This window comes from Podarcis muralis, chromosome 3 (assembly GCF_964188315.1).
Source record: "Podarcis muralis chromosome 3, rPodMur119.hap1.1, whole genome shotgun sequence".
NCBI lineage: Eukaryota > Metazoa > Chordata > Lepidosauria > Squamata > Lacertidae > Podarcis > Podarcis muralis.
Genome location: NC_135657.1, coordinates 34,613,403 through 34,621,584, shown reverse-complemented (window position 1 = coordinate 34,621,584; position 8,182 = coordinate 34,613,403). Strand labels below are relative to the sequence as shown.

The following is an 8,182-nucleotide window of genomic DNA, read 5'->3' as shown; positions in this document are numbered from 1 at the left end:
CTCAGCTTAGCTTCCTCCCTCTGCACTGACTTCACCCCCAGAGGAGCACCCCTCCATCGTCTCCAGAGACGTACGGATGCCCACCAACCAGCAGGCCCAGAGGACAATGGATGCGCTTCAGCCTTGAGAAACCTCCAGGCCTGAGCCCTGGATGAACTTGGTCCTGAGCAAATGCAGAAATCTGTGACATGATGAGTTTACCTCTGAGCAAATGCAGAGTGCGCCCACAAATCATAGCCTGAGCCCGGGGTGAGCTTGCCTCTGAGCACATGCAGAGCACAGTTCCCTCCTCATATATACCGCCTGTCATGTCAATATATTCAAGCAGCAGAGTCTCCCCCTAGGGCAGGAAGATATAAGAGCAGACCAGAGCCCGCATTTCTGCTCAGAAACCCACAAGAGTGCTTTACGCCCCCATCGTGACCTTAAGGCACCCATGGAGGGTGCTCTGAAGCGCCCCTGGGCGCTCATGCATGTGCCTAAGCAGCGAGTGGCGATGCAGGCGGGTTACGAGGGAGGGCTGCTCTCGACCAGCTGCCCGCCGTCGCCCAGCAAACCGCCACGCGGAGACGCTCCAGAAAAGCGGTGCTGTCTCTTTAACACGCTCCTCTTCTTCCGAAGCCCGGCCATAAAGGAGGGAGTAAGCCAATGAGCATCAGGGATATTTGCATGAAGGGATTGCGGGAACTAAAATGAGAACAAACTGCAAAGGTTTGAGGGTATATAGTCAGAAAATATTAATAAAGAAAGAGATAGAGTCACACACGAGAAAGACATTGCCTAGCCAGGTACTATAGGGACGACAGACCCGACTAGAATTGCTCCGCCGTTTGCTTGCATGCTCGTTGTATGCTGGAAGTACATGCAAAGCGAGAGGTTTATATACCGAAAGACTGCTACGTCTTTGATGCCCGGATGATCCTCAGTGGTCTGGGGTGCAGGCTTCAAACCTGTAGCTGTTTAGCGACAGAGTGGTTCAATTCCACCTTTCGGGCGAATGAGCAAATGCATTTAGTTGTTTATTTTCAGAAAAACGAATGTGCAGTGGTTTAAAACAAGTAGTGCCAAAATTGTGCAGGTTTTTTTTTTTTTAATAAAGAGAAACAGCAGCAAACGTTACTTGTTTTCTTCTCATGTTCTGAACCAGCCTCTATTGGTATACAGTATATCACGGGTAACCACCATAGCATGGAAGCAGGGAGCCATTAAAAACTGCCAGTAGTATAAAACAGCAGCTGTCTTCAACTGAAATGCTAAATTCTCAGAAGCAGCAGGGAAGGTGGTAAGTCTGCTGGCTGTACCTGTTCACCTTACAGGAGGGGATTCTCACCTGCATGTTTCTTCATACAAACCGACAAAATAAAAATAAGCATTCCTGGAAAGCGTCCAAAATATTGTATAGTAACTAGAGACGTGGAGGCTAGGCGGAAAAAACCCCCAGCATTAGGTAACTATATAAGCTTCTATGTTAATTTTGCAAAGCTGTAACTTTTTTATTCGCCCCTTACTTCAAGCAGTGGAGTTACTTCAAACTGCGGAACATTAGAAAAAGGGCAGTCAGTCCTCACACTGCTGCTCCAAATCAGGTTTAAGAAGCCTGGACTTTTTACTTTTGATGACCATTATGAAATTTGCATGAGAGGAGATCTCTACTCAATCCTCATTAAGGCAGATGGGCAAATATTGTATTTATGCTTTAGCACCCTTCAGTGATTTATCCTCACAACACACCTGAAAGGGAGGCTGCAGTGAGGCCAATCAACAACTATATTGGCCAAACCGAGATTTTTGCTGATAACACCAGAATGGGACTGGCTGTTATTTCTATTATTTGTAAATTATAATTATTATGCTTATATTATTTCAGTGTCAGGAGCTGAAGGGGGTGTATGTTAAATCAGTGTACATGCTTCTTCCCCTTCCTGTTTTATGGTTGAGAGACAGTGATCGCCCAGAGATCACCCAGTGAGCTTCACGGCTGACTGGGGGTTTCAACTCAGGGTCTCTAAGATCCTAGCCCAATGCTCTAACCACTACACCATGCTGTCTCTCAGGTGGGTTAGGATCGTATTGTGCTGGTGATCTGTCAATTGCGCTGACTTCTGGTCTGCTTCTGGGCGCAATTAAAAGTGCTCATCTTAACCTTGTAAACTCCTTTTTGGCCTGGGTATAGGGTTTCTAATGGCCTGTGTCAGATCTTTAACAAAGTTTTTTGGCTTCCAACCATCCGAGATGGGGCAGTGGTTACCAGGGAGATGGCAAGTTGGTGGTGGCTCCCCAATTATGCTATTTCAGCATCTAACATTTGTTTGTATTTTCCCAGGCTTTTCCCGATTTAATTTAATTTAATCCATTTTATCTCTGCTGGGCTGATGGGTTCTTGCTGTTCATTTAGAGTCTGCTGCTCTTGGTAACGCTCTTTATATACTTGAATTGTTGTAATTATATTTTGATCCTTTGTACGACACCCTGGGAACTTGTTCCAAGGATGGGAGCTGAAAATCTCTGTAATAAATGCATACATCAATAGATAACCTCCCAGGTCCAAAGTTAACTGTTCCTCGTCCATGATCCCAATGTTGCTGCTTTCTGAATCAGCAAATTAGTCCCACATTTTTAAAAGGTGATGTAGGAAGGCTTGTTACATGGGCAGCCAGCATGTGACCCAGTGCTGTGAATGATGTGGGCAGGCAAGCTGGGTTTTGTGGCACTCCTGGCGGGCCAGCAGGCCTTAGTTATAGCACAGAATCAGACCCACCTACTGCAATGGCCTGGATGAGGACCCATAAACTAAAGCTGGATCCCAACAAGATGAAGGTTCTGTGGGTCAGTGGTTCTCGGACCCAGGAATGAGGTGGGTAGCCTGTTCTGTGATTAGGTGTGTGTCAAGCTGCACACGGATAGCCTGGTCTTAATTATCCACAGACTAATAGTCTCTCGTATAGACTACTGTGATGCATTCTACATGGGGTTTCCCTTGAAAATAGTCCAAAAGTTGCAGCTGGTGCAGAATACTGCAGCCAAGTTGTTATTGGGCTGCCACCATATCAGTCCAATGCCGAAGGTACTGCACTGTAGACTACCTGGCCCAGTACAAGGTGTTGATGGAATGCAATGCCCTAAATGACCTGGGTTCTGTTTACATGACATAATATGTTTCCTAATAGCCATCACCCCAAGTCTTAAGATCTGCCAGAGAGACATTGTTTGTGATCTTGAGGACCAGCGTAGCAGCAAGGTGGTGACACGAAACATGGCCTTCTCAGTGGTGGTGCCTTGTTTATGGAACCCTTCCCATTGAGATACGGCAGTTGTCCACACTAGCTATATTTAGATAACAGGCAAAACTTGTTTATATTTTCCAGGACTTTGGAACCCCATAATATTGATCAGTTGCAGCTTAGGCTTATTATTGCTGTTTTGCATGCATGCATGCATGGATGAATGATTTTATTCTGTTATATTTTACATTAATGTTTTTTTATTGTTGTATTTTATTTTAATGTTTCTGTTGTATGATGTACTGTAGGCCACCTTGTGCTGGGGAAAGGGCGGTGTATAAAATATCTGAAACATACAAACAAATTTCAGCTGTTCTGCATTTTTAAGAACCGTTCATTCTTAACAGGAAAGTGATCCTGTGTTGTATTCAGAAAGGAAACATCCACTACTGCCTTGCCTAGAATTTTGTATTTACAAAGAAGCTGGGTTCTACATTCCTGTATTTTCCAACCCTCCCGTGCTCTCCTATCTCATAGAATCTTTTTGTACGCTTCTCTGACATTTGTTTGACTGTCCCACAATGCAATTTGGGAGCACAGCGAATTCCAGATGGCTATTTAATTTGCACAATTCCATCTGTTTCTGCAAATCAGCATGTCTGGGGCCATGGCCCATAATGAACTCTCTGAGTCCAAAAGCACTATGGTAGCCCTTTAAACACTGAACAATATGAAGTTTGGTGATGGGGTTTCATTGTCCCCAGAGGTAGCTTTGGAAAGAGAGTCTTTGTTCGTCAAATTGGCAACTCAGAACAGCTAATCTTGATGTCAGTTTCATAAATGAGCATAATAAGTCCTTTTAAATGTGCGGTTAGAAAATGAGCACGCTTTTGTGTCTGTCTGGTGTTTTTATTCAAGAAGCCGTTTGAGATTAAATCTAAGCAATCGAAGTCTATTCAGCTGCTCCCGTCCTGTAAGCAACACATAAATAGGAGGTTGCGTGCTTTGTATTGAGCTGAGTTTGAACTGTACAGCAGGCCCGGCACAAGACATTAGAGTAGTGCCACGGGTGGGCCATCCTCAGTTGTGGCCACACATTTTTCTGCTGCTGTCATAGTTGTGGAAGCAACACAGTGTACAATGCCAGATTAAATCCTGAGGAGGCCCCTAGGCAGTTGAAATCTTGGGAGGCCCCTTTGCAAATTATCTCCTAATACATCTTTGTATTTTTGTTTCATAATCAAATCAATATTATTTTGATCCATTGTCGCAGGGCCCCTGAAAGGCCAGTGCCTATTTGGTAATCTGCGACTGGTACTGCCCTCCTTGCCAGGCCCTCAGATTTTAGTGGTCATTGGGTGGCATTAAGACTTGGCTCGGTGAAGCCAAGCTGGGTTGCATCCTCAGAAGCCACTCGGCATCTTAATTTACCCAGAATGCAGTGCCACGGCAGACCTATAGACAGTGGTTTTTTCCAGGGGGTACGCAGTACCAGCACCTCTCTTTTGTTGTTGTTAAAAAGAGTGGCACTTACTGTAACAACTTCGCGGTGAGTACCGGCACTTCTCTCTCTCTTGGTTAAAAAGTGTGGTACTGTAACAACTTCGTGGTGAGTACCAGCAGCTATTTTTCGAGAAAAAAAGCACTGCTTGTAGATCTATGAAATTCAGAGGATGGGGATATTTGCAATTGGGCAGTCATCAAGCACCTGAAGATCTTGGCAGGGTGGCGCTTTGTAAGAAGTTGCCTCAACAATGGCTCTTTAAGGGAAGCAGGTATCACTCTCTGTTGTAAAGAGGCATTCACCACACCCTAGACCCACTCGGTCTCCCCATTCTGGCTAGATCATATTTCCCAGGAAGGATGAGGGTCAAAAGTGGCTGTGCAGATCCAAGCATCTGGCCACATGAAACCCAGCCCACCACACCCGAGCAGGCGTGGTCTGAAACACCTCCTCAGGAACTGTCACAAGCTGCAAGGTTGGTGCAAATCCAAGTGATTTTATCCTACCAAATTAGGATAGGGAACCAAATTAGTTTGGCTCGATTACCACAGCCCCTTCACTGCTCAAAAAACAACTCTACTGGATGGCAAACTGAGGCTATAAAGTAAGCTGCTTCTTTGCCACCTTCATCACCATCTTGCGTGATCATGTAATCAGGCAGGAACTTGGTTGTCCTTGCTATGAGTGTTAAGTTGTGGGTGAACATATCAGACGACACAGTGATTCTTCAAACAGCTCTTGTTTATTCACAGGCCAGAACAGAACTGAACTGAAGGGTTCAGCCAGCCTGCTTATATAGAGCTCCAGAACAAGGTAATTGTAACAACTTTCTGTAACTATCCAATCACTGAACGTCACTTTCGATCCCTTATTTGCATATGTGGACCTGAACTATCTACAGTATTCCCTTGCTGGCCCAGGGTGAGAACTTCAGTACATAACAATGAGACTTGGACCACTTGTGCTGCAGGTGTCGTGAGGCCATCTTCATAGCCCTCAGCTTCCCAGAGAACCAGGGAGCCACAGAGGCTCTGCAGTGACGAGAGGGGACAGCTGTGTCCATGGACCTTCGCATCTCCCCATTTCACAGTGAGACCAGGACCTCAACAGAAATCACCAGCCTTGTGAGTCAGAAAACCTTCCAGAACATTCAAATTCCATAAGTCTCCAGGAGTGGACCATCTTCATAGAGTTTCCCTTGCCTGCAGAAAGCGGGGTTATTGCTATCAATCCAAATCTCCATCTTACGTCAGAAACACACAGAAAGATCTCTACAGTCTAATTACTTGGTTATTTGCAATTTGTAAGTGAAAATTAGCTGCGCTAGCACAAGCTGTTCCACTCCTTTCCAGTCCACCGTGGAAGGAGAACTATTTTATTTTATTTTTTTTGCTACAAAGTACAGGCAAGGTAATCATATGCCATTATGAAGAAAAAGTGGAGAATGGTCTCTTAAAATGTATGCTCCGAATATAGTTTGCTTTTATGCATATGAATGTGCTAATGCATCCCTGATCAAACTTACCAGTAATGCCTTCCCACAAATAATGTAACCCTATGAACAAGCCACTGAAAGTTTTATGAGGCTGGGGTCACCAATGTGTCACCCACAGGCAGTGTCACTTTTCTAGAAAAAGAGGTGCTGGAACTCACCGCAAACCCTTGTTCTTGTGTAATGGCTATGGTGCCCACCTGAGAGGTGCTGGAACTGTGTTCCGGAAAGTTCTGGATGAAAAAAGCCCTCCCTGCAGGGTCAGTGGTGTCCTTGGTAGCCCACAAAGCTAGGGTTGCCATATTTCAAAAAGTAAAAACCAGGACACCCCGAAAGTGGAAGACCCCAACATTGTGGAGCTTTCTTTTAGGAAACCACCAAAACTGCTGAGCTTTTTTGAGACAAACCCCAAAGTTTTTTTTACAAAAACGCCAGAATTCCACCTCTCCCCACATGACCTGACCCAGGCCCTGCATTTTTTCATTTGAAGCCCATGTTCACAGGAGGTCCAGAAGGTGTCAACATATAAACAGGGCTTCCTACTTGTAGAAACCTCTCTCCAGGGAGGTTTGCATGGTATCATCTTTATTTTTAGGTGCAAGACGAAACCTTCCCCCCGCCCGGCTTTTGGCCCTTGATTTGAAGGGTTCTGAGTACTTTTCACCCCTTTTAGTGGAGCAGGTTCCCTATGGCCTGCCTTTTTATTTGTATAGATGTGTTTAAAGTTTTTGCTGGTTTTTTGTTTTTTTTTGTAATTGGTTTAAGTGTTTATACTGTGTAAAGTCACTTTGAGACATTTTTTGTGAGTAAAGCAACTAAACGCAACAATGACAACAACAATGTCAGTGGGCCCCCAAAGGTTGACAACCCCTCATATGAGATGATACAGCACAGATTTATATTTTCAGTTCAGGCTTTGAAGGACAAGGCAGCCCGTTGAATGAAAATAAGTAATAAAAGGACCCATTTCCTGCTCTTATATCAAACGAATTGATGTGCTAAGTGCAATGTGTGACATTAAGATTTTTGTGCTTTATGATGCACTCTGCTGCAAAAAATTATATTTAATGTGAATTGTAGATTTCACTCTGTAGTCTAAATGGATTGATTGTTTATGCCTCTATTTGTTTGTATAAACTTGCAGTTACTCTGGTATTTAGCAGTGGAGCTTCATAGAGTATGGAACTATTCCTTAGATGAGCAGACCGAATAAAAATCGATGGCATCATCCCCAAAGTGGTTGAAATGCAATCAATGGATGGCCTAATCCCCAGCAAAGCAAATTACTGTTTTTGATCTTTTTGTCTAAATGGAGCTACAATGTGGTGTGGAGGATGTGTTTCTGTTTAGGGGCGAGCTGTGTGATTGACATCACTTTTGGTACATGGGTGACTGTCTTCTGAATCAGGGAGCATGTGTTTATGGGGGAGTGAGCACAACTGTGTCATCGAACTGTGCACATGATGCGTGCATTGATGTACACACAACAAAGTACCCTTTGGAGATGCCATCTGCAAGGGCTGGATCAAAGGCTGCGGGACTGCAAAGGGCAAGGCATCTGCTTAGACCAGGGAAGCACTGAAGGAACAAAAGGGTCTCCAAATCGTAGAATTATTGAGTTAGATGGGACCACAAGGATCATCTAGTCCAGCGGTTCTCAACCTGTGGGTCCCCAGATCATCCCTGACCACTGGTCATGCTGGCTAGGAATGATGGGAGTTGTAGTCCCGAAACATCTGGGGACCCACAGGTTGAGAGGAATCTTTTGCCCAATATATGGCTCAAACCTACGACCCTGGGATTAAGAGTCTCGTGCTCTGGCTGAGCCCCCGTCCAAAACTCTGGAGAGTTGCTGCCAGTTTGTGTAGACAGTACTGAACTAGATGAACCACATGGCCCGGCAGCTTCCTATGTTCCTGTGCATGACTTGTGCTCCATACTGTTTTGACCTTCAGGTAGTCCAGG

General features: G+C 44.8%; 1 long non-coding RNA gene and 1 other non-coding gene across 2 annotated transcripts; both read left to right on the top strand.

Annotated features, from left to right (window-relative positions):
• Positions 1–909: 909 nt before the first annotated feature.
• On the top strand, positions 910–996 carry TRNASTOP-UCA (transfer RNA opal suppressor (anticodon UCA)). The gene has a single exon. It is a non-coding gene; the product is annotated as a tRNA-Sec (tRNA).
• Positions 951–6,638, top strand: LOC144327230 (uncharacterized). Its single transcript, XR_013392167.1, has 2 exons — positions 951–1,282; positions 5,478–6,638. It is a non-coding gene; the product is annotated as an uncharacterized LOC144327230 (long non-coding RNA).
• The last annotated feature ends 1,544 nt before the right edge of the window (positions 6,639–8,182 follow it).